The sequence below is a fragment of the Felis catus genome, chromosome B4 (assembly GCF_018350175.1).
Source record: "Felis catus isolate Fca126 chromosome B4, F.catus_Fca126_mat1.0, whole genome shotgun sequence".
NCBI classification, from domain to species: domain Eukaryota; kingdom Metazoa; phylum Chordata; class Mammalia; order Carnivora; family Felidae; genus Felis; species Felis catus.
The window spans coordinates 102,305,595-102,319,583 of NC_058374.1; the positions used below are offsets into that span (position 1 = coordinate 102,305,595).

Below are 13,989 nucleotides of genomic sequence, written 5' to 3' on the forward strand. Positions count from 1 at the left end.
AGTTAAAAAGAAAAAAAGGCAATTATGAAAATGGGGCTGAACACTATAGAGAAGAGCTGAAAAAGATACATATGTATTTTATATAGACAGATACAGGTAGATATAAAATCAGCCTCAGATTCTACCTCCATCTTAGCCCATTGGGCTACTACAACGAATTACTGGATGGACAGCCTTCTTGCTGTGTCCTACGTGGTGGATAGGGCCAGAGTGCTCTCTGGGGTCTCTTTTATAAGGGCACTAAGTCAATTCATGAAGGATCCACCCCCATGACCTACTTACCTATTCAAAGGCTCTACATCCTACTATCACATTAATGGCTAAGAATTCAAAATAGGAATTTTGGGGAAACATTGATTCTATAGAGCAACCTCAGAATGAACATCTTCTCAAAGCACAGATTGCTCATGTGCTGTTATTACACCCAGTAGATTTATTTGTTTTGACTCTAGAGGTACTTAGATGGCATTCGTTTGTCTTTTCATTTCCAGCACAGAATATGGCACATTAATAAATACTCGTAGCATTTATGGATGGACTGAACCAGTACGTACACAATATCATCATCATCGAATTCTAAAGTCTTGCCCTGTTTAAAGAGAGTTGAGGTGTTGTGTTGAGAGATTATACAAACTGCATAATCCACCAGAACCAATGCCTGAAAGAATTTAGGCATCCAGCAAACACAAATTTCAATGAAATTTGAAAATTCATACCACAGTATGAAGTTAAGAAAACACAAATATGCTTTGCCAGAGTGAAAAGGTTTTTGAAAGTTTTCATTGAAAACATCAAGAAGAAAAGAAGTTAGGGTATGGAGAGGGAGAGTAGGAAGTAGAGATATACAGGAGGGACCAGAAGACAGGGTATCAGATTTTTCATTAGGTCTAGCCTACTTTGCTTTGGGCTCCTAGCCAGGGCTGATTATCAAAGCTATTCAAATTCAAAAACAATCCTTGGTGATGTTGTAAAGTCCACTAATATTTTAGTTACATTTTAGGGTCTGTGATCTGCAGGACAATTATTCAGATTTACATGACAAAGACATTTAATAGAATTCTTGGACTGCGTACAGAATCAGAGAAATGTTTTCTCTAGCTACTTCATTTGTAGCCTTAGAGAAATAAATGCATTAATCTGCAATTAGATCATGCCATCTTTCAGGATGTTTAGCTAAGGTGAAACGTGTAATTAGACATTTTAAATTGCATGTCACCTCCACCCACAGGGTTGACACATGTTGTTTTCTCTTTGGTTCAGTTCTGTGTAAGGATTCACTCAGTATATCCAGAAGTCACCTTGACCATGAAAATAGGCTGTAGCAAATTACAGTTTCAGAATTCAATCAAACATTATCTTCCATTATTTGTGTACTCCAACTTAAATGAGCATTCATTTGATAAGTTTTTCACTTATTAACAAATTTTACATTTGAAGCCATAATTAAATTATCAAAGTAATTAAAAGATAATGAATGACAGCATTAATGAGAGCATTAAAAATGCTCTTCTAGGTGCTCTGTATACCTTTCATTATGGAAGGAACATACCTGGAAAGATATATAGACATATCCATAGAGATAAATATATAGAGAGAGAATATATGTAAATATCTTCTTAATATTGAACCCAATTCAGTTTCATCGGTTTGCTATACACATGACAATCAAACTAGAACATTTTAAAATAATGGCATGTTTGTTACTATGAGTAGCAAATAGGTTTCATGTAGGATTTTGTTAAATGTTAGCATGTAAAGGACAAAAGAAAGATGTAACTCATCTATGTGGGTATAAAAATGAATGCTAAATGTTAAAAGCCTATTTACGAACATGTGCTTAAACTAATGCAGCACTGCCTGCATTGTACTTCTGTACTCTTTTTCTGCAGTGTTAATCAGGAATTTAAATTCTATTTTGGGGCATGGTATCCTGAGTACTATGTGAAAAGGCAGTGATGATGGAATTTTTATTTTAGTGTTAACATCAGTTTTCAAGGGAGCTAATTAAAATCTTTATCTGAGCCTTGAATATGGGAAAACTGTGTGTAGGCATGTGCTGAGTTCATATGCCTTTGAGATTTTCTTTTCAATTTTATAATTTTCCATTTCTAGTTTTTTCATCCTTTCTCCTATAAAAGCAGTATTTTTTGATATCATCAAATGCTGTTTCAATTTAAAGTGACATTTAAACAGAGTTTCTGAGATACTTTGAAATATCTTAAAGGGGAAAATATAATTATTCAAGGGTCTAACAATTTACAAGTCCCATTTAGTCTCGCCCAGATGCTATACAGTATGTTATATTGAGATGGTGTTTAGCTCATCAGTAGGATCAAAATACAGAAGACGAGAAAAAAATGTCACTTGGTTAATTTTCAAACACACCATTCGGGGTTTGTCAGTATTTTGAGTGGGATCATAATGGTTGGACCTCAGGAAGCATTACATGCTTATTTGTCATGAAGAAGTTTAGTTGGTATCATGGTAGCCTTAGTGTCACTGAATTGCACCTTTATAATGACCAGGAAGAATACAATCTTTCTTGTCCTTAACCTAACAGTTTTAGGGGACTATGAATTCTATTTTCTGCCAAGGTATTACCTATACACACATATGTATTACATCTACACAGACACACACACACACACACACACACATATATGTTAAGTAGATAGATAGTGCATGTGTACATATGAGAGAAACACTCAAATATAGTGTCTCTTTGCTTTATGGTTATCAACTGCTTTTTTTGTGTATTTTGAAATTTTAAGGTCTAATTCATAGTTTCAGATTAATACTTTCCTTTGGCTGAAATGTGGGGTAAATGTAGAATGGGGTAGGACATGTGGGTAAACATAGAAACTTCTATACTAGGAACAATTATGACCAAATGAAGTTGCTTTGCTCTATGTTCAATTTAGGTCTTATTTTTCTGAATGAAAACACAGAGTATATTTGGGAGGGAGTACCTTAGTAACAATGGAGTACTAACATTGATGAAGTGGCTAGTAGTGTGTATTTAATAAAAATTTCCTCACAAGTGAAATAACATTCTGAGAAATATTTGGAACAGTTCAACATACTGTATTAATATAAAGTATACAGTCAAAGAGACTGGAGGCACACTGACCGAGTTTGAATCCTGGCTCCTCTACTTGTAATTTCTATGATGGGCAATTAATCCAACCTCTATGAGCCTCCATTTTCTTATCTGTAAAACTGGGATAATAATAGAATCTACCTCATCAAATTGCCTTGAGGATTAACTGAGCTAATGTCCCTCTCCCTCCCTTTGCTAGAAGGGAAACTCCAGGAGACTTGGATGTTTTTAAAGGACAGATCTCGGGGCGCCTAGGTGGCTCAGTCAGTTGGGCATCCGACTTCGGCTCAGGTCATGATCTCGCGGTCTGTGAGTTCGAGCCCCGCGTCAGGCTCTGTGCTGACGGCTCAGAGCCTGGAGCCTGTTTCAGATTCTGTGTCTCCCTCTCTCTGCCCCTCCCCTGCTCATGCTCTGTCTCTCTCTGTCTCAAAAATGAGTAAACGTTAAAAAAAAAAAATTAAAAATAAAATAAAATAAAGGACAGATCTCAAATATCTGACACAATGGTGGCAATCATTTTCAATTTAAAATACTCATCAAAAGTAAAGTTTATTATTAAAGTGAATGACTGGTGATGACATTTGCCCATAGATTCTGTATTTTAAGAGCAGTTTGTTGTAAGATTATGATGTTTATTGAGACGTGACCTTGTAGAGTCGGTAGATTAATTAGTAAAGAATAATTATGGTACTCTGAGAATATACAGATTATCATCTTAATCCAATTTTCCTATTATGATGGGTTCCCTTTAGATTTTCATGGAGAAAATAATGATTCTATAAGATGGAGGTGGAACGTTATCTCAGCATCACAGTTTACTAAGAAAGTTGGAGGCTTTTTTGGTTCTCTTTTTTAATGACAGATACCTTCAAAGATTTTGTTGTTCAGGATCATAAAGGCCATGAGAGTCAAAAGCTAATCAATTTCTTGAATATTTTTTTTTTGCTAAATACTAATAACGGTTAAATAAGCTAGATAAACAACATTAGAAGCCATTGCACTAGTGCTAATGGTAAGTCTGTTTTGTACTTTGTAATCAATTATGTTTCCTTAATCAAACTCCGCCTTTGCTCTGCTGAGTGTCATCTGCCTACTGTATGTAGCCCAGCAGCACATCTCTCTGCAGAGCTGCACCCACATAACAAGCACAGTGCCTGGCTCCTGTCAAGTGGTGGCTGAATGGTATTGAATGAAATGTGTCATTCCATTTTATTTCTGTTTTATGGTGATTAATTTTAAGGACTAATAAAATTGATATTAAGGCTCTTGCAGTGACGGTACAGTTGTGGGAAACCCAGGAGTTGAGACGAGGTTGAAGAGTGACATGGTCCGAGAGGACAGTCATCACCTGGACGTATGATCTATGGAAACTGGCAGCTGTTATAGAGCTGCATGCATTATCCACATGGGCTGACACATGTTAAATACGATTTCAGTATCACTGATCAGGGCTTTGCCTTACTAAAACACTGCTGACCTACTACTTCATTAATAATTAAAATAGAAAACCAAACATATAAGTAGAACAAGTGGTGAAAAACCCCTCACCTTTTGTAGCAGGCTCTGTATAAGATAATTTTCTATTGAAATACTACTATATTTCACTGATAAGCAAAAATCTTCTGCTGATGACTTGGTGGTATTCAGATATAAGAATCCTGGAATTATGGAATTATTTTGGAATTCATTCTGTGTATCAATTCTTAACGCTTCATAATTGTGTTCCTTCTCTTATCTGTAGGGACTGCTTCTATTCTCAGCATTTTTGATGGTTTTCTGCTTAAATGTGTTAACAGGCCTTCTTTCTTTGGAACATTTGCTTAACTGGTTTTTAAAAACTCATGAAAACCCATCTGGACCCCAGAGCCTTTCCTGACTAAAAAGAGAAAAATCAAGTAGGAATCCCAGATCAGTGATTTTCAATGAAAATGTCCGACAGAGTGACCATGAACTCTACCCTCAGGTCATTGTATCAGAGGACCAGGGACATAATGTCACTGAAAGATTTACTGCCGAAGGTTAGAGATGCTCAGTCCTACCAGGTGTCCAGTGATTGAGGGAAACCAACGGACAAACATTCTGCATAGTTTACCTATCACTTGTCAACTTAATGGAGAATATGACAGTAAACCTTGATTATGGGGAAGAATAACAGGTATTTGTGGGGTTTTCTTTTCTATTTAAATGAAAAATTTCCTACTTTCTTATACTACTACTTGCTGAAGCACTTACTATATTTCAAGCATTGAGGTTAATATAAACGTTGTGAGGTTGATTTTATTATTGTATTTTGTTACTATGTAATGATTAAGTCACACAGCCAGTAAGTGGGTAGAGCCAGAATTGGATCCTCATCTTTCTAAATAAAAAGCCTATGTTCTTTGCTTTTCTTGGGAGTCAAAATACACTGAACTAACTCGAATGTACTGCATGTTTTCTTTGACTCAGATGAATTTGCAAGATTGTATGTATGCTCAAAACAAAACAAAAGATCTTTGTCTTATAAGTTATTTTAAAAAATATTCCCCAAATATATAAATACAGAGATCCTGCAAAATATGAAAAAGCAGTAACATTATACTGTATTTAGTTACAAAATCATATAAGACTTTAATTTATTCAACCTGTGTTTTATGTATATTCTAGGATGCAGATAATTTTCAAACATCATAAGAAACAACTTCGACATTTCTTTTCCCTCAATTTCCTCTCTTATCCCCTAAATCCTTACATAGCTTCATTTGAGATCACAGCCTCTTCGAATTCTGTTCAAACTGTAATTTCCAAGGAAAAGAAAAGCCACTTTTGAGTGTACCTTTCATCTTTCCTTGGGAAGAAAGTTACAGTTAGAGATAAAGGTTTATCTCCCTTCTCCAAGTACCCTTCAATAAATGGATTATGCTTCTGAGGCCCAGGTAACTCCAAACCACAACAAAATCAGTGCACACAAGAGCTGTCACTTGGAAACCAAGGAATCAATAGGTACTTCAAATTCTTCTTTAATTTATTTCACAAATCTAAACACAGCAGAAGTTTGTCAGTCATTTCCTTGACATTTGTTCTGTTTCTATATTCTCATGGTACAATTCTTACCTAGTCCCTACCGGGCAAGTTCAGGCACACAGCAAAGATCATTCAGGATAGCATGAATTATTGTTTCTAGTGATTGAGTCTTATTACTCGCAGCTATCATTTAAACAAAAGAAAGAACACTATACTATAATCTCATTTTCTGTCATTTGTGCAAGTGTGAAAACATTCAAGATCCATTTATTATCAATTGAGGAAAATATTTTTAGGACCAAAGGGTCCATTGTACATAATATATGTGAAATTATTTTATATTTAAATATTTATCCTTATAATATGCTAATTTTAAACTTTATTCTCTCAGGTTTTTTTTCAGCAAATTATTCAGTTATTTTGTTTTTTTACAAGCTGATAGAAAGCTGTGTGTGTTATCTAATAGAAGCTCCATTTTTTTTGGAATTTTTAGGGAATGTTCTAGAAGTATTGAATCAGCCAGAAGAAAGATTTTCTTATTAAACATGTATATTATAAATGTATTTATAGTACAATTATATGTAACTGCAAATAAATATTTTTAAATGTTTAGAGTTATTGAAATAGTAATCTTACTTAAGAGTAACTATAATTTGGGGCGCCTGGGTGGCTCAGTCGGTTGAGTGACCGACTTTGGCTCAGGTCTGGATCTTGAGGTTTGTGAGTTCAAGCCCCGCGTTGGGCTCTGTGCTGAAGGCTGGGAGCCTGCTTCAGATTCTGTGTCTCCCTCTCTCTCTGCCCCTCCCCCTCTCACGCTCTGTCTCTCAAAAATGAATAAACATTAAAAAAATTTAAAAAAGAGTGACTATAATTAAAAAGCTTCCTTACATAAAAATATTGATTTTGTTGTGTCTCAAATGTCCCTTAATCCTTCTGCACCCATCTGTTATTACAAACATGCCGCTTATGAATTGATACTGCTACCTCAAAATGTAAATGAGGCTATACTCCACTAAAGAGATTATTTTACATGAACACAAACGAGAGAGGTTAAGAGATGCAATAATTCTGTGGATAGTTGTTACAAGAGGCTCCTAAAAAGAAGTAATCAAACATACAGGCTCTATTCTTATTACAGAACAACAGATGTCAAGGCTTTATTTTTTTATTTTTTTAATTTGAGAGCAAGCGGGGGAGGGGCAGAGAGAGAGGGAGAGAGAATCCCAAGCAGGGGCTCGAACTCACGAACCATGAGATCATGACTTGAGTCAAAATCAAGAGTTGGACATTTAACCCACGGGCCACCCAGGTGCCCATGTGTCAGGGCTTCCTTAGAAAGCATGTGCCCCTCACAGAATGCCACTGGGTTCTACCCTGTTTCAGACTAATAGATGGCTGTGTTGCAACCGCATTAAGCTTGGGAGGGACTCCGTGGAGAGGTGAGGTAGCAGTTGAAAATGCTTCCATGTCCTTTGGAAATGTAAGTGCATTTGAACGTTCTATCATGATCAGGGAGCCACATGAAGTTGTTCTCTTTCTGAGGAATGTAGTTCTAAAAAGTGTGAGCTACAAGACTCAAAGAACAAACACTACTGGTGATTTCGAGAAACCATAGGAAGCCATAGAAACCATAAAGTCTTATGTTTATTTTATAGTCTAATAGTCAAAACGTTAGTAAAGGAACATAAAAAAAAATGGCACCTTAACTGCTTGTATGCTGTGTTGGGAGTTTTGCTGGTCAGAAAAGAAAATAAAAGAAGGCGGCAAAAGAAATCTTAACTATTTTGGGTGTTAACCTTGTTCTAATCCAATCTTTTAGATTTATTTCTAACCTTTAGCCTTTCCAGATTTCCTCTTAATAAGTACTTTAAGTACTGGCATAAATTTTAGGGAATTTAAAAAAATATTTTCTGCTATAAATCACATGTGTACAACGATCTGGCACTTCAGTGATCCGCAAAGCTAATGCTTGTTCCCTTAATGGATAAACATGTTTAATAGTTTGGAGAATAAAAACACCTTTCTGAATCATTTTTTTGTCACCTAGTTCTTTATCTTAAAAAAGAAGTGAGATCATTTAACAGTTAATGAAACCATTTGGTGAGCTAGGTGTAACGAACAGATGTATTAACATGCTCCCTGCCTCTGGGACATCGCACTCTACTGGAAAAGACCAGCAAGTAAAGATGCCAGGGCGGAACAGTGGCATGAGTATCACATTAGGAGAGGGTCATGGGATGCTCTGAAGTATATAGAAGTGACTCTCACTTAGATCAGTAAGGTTAGGGATGGTTTCGGTGAGATGTGGAATGAGGCACACTTCTGAAGAATTTCAAATGAGGAAAAGTAGGCTAGATAAAATTTTTAAAGAATAACCTGCTATGTCTTTCCCTGTAGAACTAAATATATTAGTTTATACTTGATTTGCAAAAATTTCTGTTAGCCCAGTGGTCTGTGTCTGTGTCCACATACTGGCTAAGGAACAGGTAGTGGAGGCAGAAAGCGGTACAAACCAATGGAATTCTAATTTTTGTAGCCCCATATAAATTTGTCATCTACTAATTATCTGAAGTTCTCTTCCAAGATTCTTCTGTTTTCATTCTACCTCTCTGGAGTTCTGTGTTTCTATACTCGAAATGCCCATTGTGTGGAATTTCAGTATTTGCTGTTGTCTTAAGGTTGCTATTTCAAGCTCTAAACAATTGTCAGTCCCTTAAATTCTAGTGATTCAAGATTGCTGCGATCAAGTTCATGTTGACCCAGTCGACTGCCTTTGTGTCTTTAAAGATGTTGATTGTATCCCCTTTGTTTTCCTAAGTGGAGATGTTAATTTTACAACCATGTGTCCCAAAGTAGTCTGCTCTCTGGATCACAGGCAGTATGTCATGTAAGAAAAATGAGAAGGTAGGCGAAGGCTGCATTACTTTAATGAGCACTTCTTAATGTATCACTAATGGTAACTTGAAAACTATTTTGGCAGGACACCTAGCACCAGATAAAACAGTCATTTTCCAGAAGATGTAAGTTCTATAATTGAACGAGAATAATAGTTGAGGCAATGAATGCATCTTTTCTGCTTGGCATGCCATATTTAGTAAATTATCACATCCCCTCAACCAAGTCCCTGATGCCATACTTGAGTAACTTCATAGTAAAACCTTTTGATTCTTATATTCCTCAGAACCAGAGACGAAACGTAATATTGTTACATTCCTATAGTTTTGTTAGAGGAAATTATTGACATTTTTAAAAAGTTTATTGAGATCAAAGTATCAGATTGTGGTTTTTTTGTTGTTTTATAGGATTTCTCTCCCTTTGCGGGAGGGAATTTTGAGATTTATTAATTTGGTTTTGCTTACTTCATACTTTTGGACTGTGCTGATATGGATTGTCCATGCAAAAATTTGAGTCACATAATTTAGGCAGTCTCAAGGAGGTTAGTTATATACTAGATCATGCATACCTAGGAATCAGAGAATTTTTACAAAGATTAAATAACAATACAAGGTAAAGTGTTGAGAACACTGCTTGGCACACAGTAATGACTCAAGAGCATTCTTTTTTGGTATTATAATTAGTATCATAATCACTCCAGAAGTGAATTATGTTTACTTTCCTCCATGCAAGGCTATCCTGTGTAGCCTATAAATGATTGATAAACTTTAAGCTAGTTTTCTAGTAGTGACACTCAATTTTAAGACCTAACTACTACATTGAGCCAATACGTCAGCTTTGCAAAGAGATTAGAAAAATGTAATGAATGGATATATGTGAGTGGCGGGGGGGGGGGGGGGGGGGGGGGAGGGGAGAAGCTGGCCTATGTATATTCTCAGTCCTAATCTCAGTCCTAATCTATATAGGATATTCTAAAGGCAAGCTGTCCTTAAAACTTTAAAAAATAATAATTAGCTTATTATAAGAACAGTAGATATGGTTCGTTTGGAAGTAAGCAATGTATAACTTCTCTATTTTTTTTTTCTGAAATCTATTCACCATGCCATAGCAGTGTTTTGAAAATTCAACTCTGATCAAGTTACTCCCCCCCCAAAATTTTTTGTTTATAAAGTACAAGAAAAAAGTCTAAAATCATTGCTATGACATACGTATTCTCATTACCTTTCCAACTTTGTGGCTCCCCTCTCTCCCTTTGCTCTCTGTGGTTCAACTACCTTGGTTAGAACCGCAGTCACTTCAGGACCTTTGCACATGCTGAACCATCACCCTGGAAGACTTTCCCTTCCAAACCTTGCCTAACTAATTTTTAATTATAATTAGATCATTAATTAAATGTATATTTTCTCAGAAGCTCTGTGCTAAAGGATAATTTGAACTGTTTTCATTAGTTTCCTCTCTATATGAACTAGTTATGCATTAAAATAAAGTACAAACTCAATTTCTTTTTAATTCAAATTCATGTATATGAATTTTTAAAAATTCTCACCAGGTTAATAGGAAAAACAGGTCCTTTGTCTGCTACTTTGTTTTTTTTTTTCAGGTTTAGAGTTAATTTACAATAAAAGGATAGGAAGTTCATATATCCTCTCTAAAATTTCTGGGAGATTTTGAGATAAGGTTCAAAACTTAGCTATCCAAAAACGAACTGCGTGCACTTATCAAATCTATATGAATGTTCACAACAGTAAGCATGCTGTACTGTGCTATGAAGATGATGTTGTGAAACTATGGTCATACCTGTGTGTATGCTTTACAATATTAATCTTCTGCAATTGCCTGAGTCCCCTCTCACAACCGCGTAAGTTGATTACAATGAGGAGCTGTGAGAAAAAAAGAATTCCTTTGGAAAAAAAATGTTTGGGCCCCAAAGCTGATGAGTTTTCTTCTGTTCTTAAGGTGGAAGAAAGAAAGATGTAGCCACTGGACTTGATATGTAACAGGGTCGTTGTTACCAAATGAACATGAAGAATTTAGAATTCTATACGCTTCTGACATAACGACGAGATTTTATTATTAATTACTAGTAATGCCCATAAATTCTGATATTCTATGGAGGGGAATTCTTTCACTTGCACTAGATAAAAGGGAAATGAGACCCAATCTTAAATGACAAATTTTTCCTAATCTTGTATCTAAACTTTAAAATATTGTTCGTAATTTCAAATCCTTCAAGAATTTACTATTCACTTTTACCTCCTTCTATATTTTAGCTACCCACCATCTTGAAAAAAGCATATTGTCTGACTTACTTCTTAGAAACTAGGAATTAAACACTGGGATCTTTTTAAGTCGGCAAGAGATGTCTTATTTTTAGTTCCTGAAAATGCTAGTTGATCTATATGCTACATGTCCCACACTACTAATGTCCTCTGAGTAACAATTAGCAGCACACACAGAAAAGTATTGCTCTGCCTATTCTCTGTGTCATGATACACCAGTACATTCTCTTCCATTCCCCATTCGGTGTCCTCTCTCATTCTGCCTCTGAAATAACTCTCCAGGAGATGTACTTTGAATCTCTAACTTATTGACACACACTCTACTTCCAGAAGTTTCTCCTCCTTTGTCCTCCAACACAGTCATCTTCCTTTGATTAAACGTTAGTGTTCCTTAAGGATACTCAGCCATTTTCTCTTCTTTCTCTTTATAGATCCTTCGGAGATTTCAGCTATCCCCTCTGATTCTGTTGTTTTCACTTATATATGAACCATCTCAAATCTCTACCCTTAGCTCCCCAATCTGTTCTTTGTTCCTTAGTTTTGCAGATTAGGGAGAATAGTTGAGAGCATGGGCTTTGTGGTCAAAATGCTTGGGTGCAAATGTCAGCTTTATTTATTGGTTGTGTGACCTTGAAGTAGTTATTTAATATGTTTGTGCCTCATTTTCTTGTCAGAAAAGATGGCACCTACTCCATAGTATGATTATACAAGCTAAATGAACTACATATGTAAAATCCTTGGAACAGATTCTGGCACATGGTAAGTGTTGTGTTACTTTTGCGGTCATTGTTCTTATTACTGATTGATCAGTACTCTGAGCACAGGGGAATATAATAGTGAGCAAACCGGACATAACCACTACTTTCCTAGAGCATATAGTCTATAATCCTCTATTCCTGCCTCCTACTAGATATTTGTGCTTGGCTAACCTGCCGGTATTTCAAATAGAGGCTACTTAAGTTGAAATCGAGTACATTTCCCCCTCAAATCTATATCTAGTACTAATGCTACTTAACATCTAAAATGATTATCACAGGTGGGAAATGGGATCAGCCACTAACCAGTGATCACATATAGTAAGGGCTCTAGTGTCAGCTCTAGGTCTTAACCACATTATACTCTATTGTTTAAGACACCATGTTGCCTGGAATCTAGTAGACCATCAAAAAATATTCTTGGAAAAAATGAATATAATGAACACTTTATTAATTCAGAGGTCATATTTTTTTTACTTTGTTTACTGTTCTGTTGAAAGACAAGATACTGAAAAGGAACCAGCATGTGCTGAGCACTAAACATTTATATATCTTAATTATTTGGCCTATTTATCTATTCTATTCCTATAACTCTAAGACTGGTGCCATTATCACTATTTTAAAAATGAGAAAACTCAAGAGTTTAAATTTTTTCTGAAGACTTCTGAGCTAGTACGTGTTAAAGTCACAATTCAACTCTAAGTCTGTCTAATTCTAAGGATCCACAGTCTTTATATTACATCATCTTGCTGATTTATTTTCTGAGAAATCTATAGAGAATAGTTTGCTTTTACAACACATTTTTAGCTTTTACAACATATATGGCAAATCCATCCATCATATTACTTGTTTCAGATAAGTCAGAATAAAAACGTTGACAAGGTAAGTCACCTACCTATTTATAGAGACTTAGCTAGAAACCAGAAGTATGATCACAATTCAAGCATATGAATTAATTCCTTTTTATAGCTTTTGGATATGATACTGGAAAAGGACTATTCCTTCTGTTTTCTTTTTACACAAATAAAAAACTCAAGAAGGTTAATGTTCTTAAAAGCATTGTCTTATACAGAGGTATTGAGATAAATTTAAGTGAAATCATTGATTTTTGTATTTCATGAATACTAAGTCAATATATGCTTCTACTCTTTAATTCTTCCAGTATGCTACTGAACAATTATTCTAAAACTTAAATACCAAAGATAATAAATAAAATATTAGCCAATATTGAGCATAGACTATTAGGAACAATGATATGGTGTTATTTTCTTATGTCCCAGTAGAGAATAACATTTCAGCAAGCCTTGTATAGTGATGACATATTCACTGAATTGTTTTTTCTCACATATCTTATCTCAATATAACAAACATTTATTAAGTGCATACTGTGGGCAAGGTGACACTGTGGAGGATATAAAAGGGGCTAAGATACCACTTCTGCCCTTGAGGAATTAATAATCTGATGGCAAAAACAGACGTGAATGCAATCAACTGCAGTATTTGGAAAAATAAAGTCTTTTAATAGCAGTACAAAGTGCTCTGATAAGTGTAGCGAGAGCAAGGCTAGAGGGCAGAGAGATGTGGAGCTTGTACTGAAGTGGCAGGATATTAAAGGGAAGACATCAGTTATGAAGCTAAAGCACATATAAGCAATAACATGATAAGGGCCTGTATTAGCTAGTGGGCTGATAGAATAGAAGGGAAAGAATACCAGGGACGTTTCAGGGGAACAATTCATAACATGTGACACTTAATCAGATGTAGGAGTAGAAATTAGGTGGAATCAAATATAAATTTAAATTTTCTTATCAAATACTGGGTTAGGGAACACAAAATAAGAAAAGCTGTGGGGAAGTACTCAACATTTCACTTATAGCTAGGGGGTTTCATAATGCCAGGAGGACATTTATAAGTAGATAGCCATCAGGAGGAAATTTGGGTCTAGGGTATAGTAAAG

General features: G+C 35.5%; 1 protein-coding gene across 4 annotated transcripts in view; it reads left to right on the top strand.

Moving 5' to 3' along the window:
• SYT1 (synaptotagmin 1) overlaps nucleotides 1-13,989 on the top strand; it is a 558,583-nt gene that overhangs the window by 105,675 nt on the left and 438,919 nt on the right. The window contains exon 2 of one of the 4 annotated variants that reach the window (XM_019835264.2): nucleotides 11,952-12,036. The exons of the other annotated variants lie outside the window; for them this stretch is intronic. The gene's annotated coding sequence lies outside the window, so the exon portion shown is untranslated. The remainder of the gene's footprint in view (nucleotides 1-11,951; nucleotides 12,037-13,989) is intronic. 4 annotated transcript variants of the gene reach the window in all.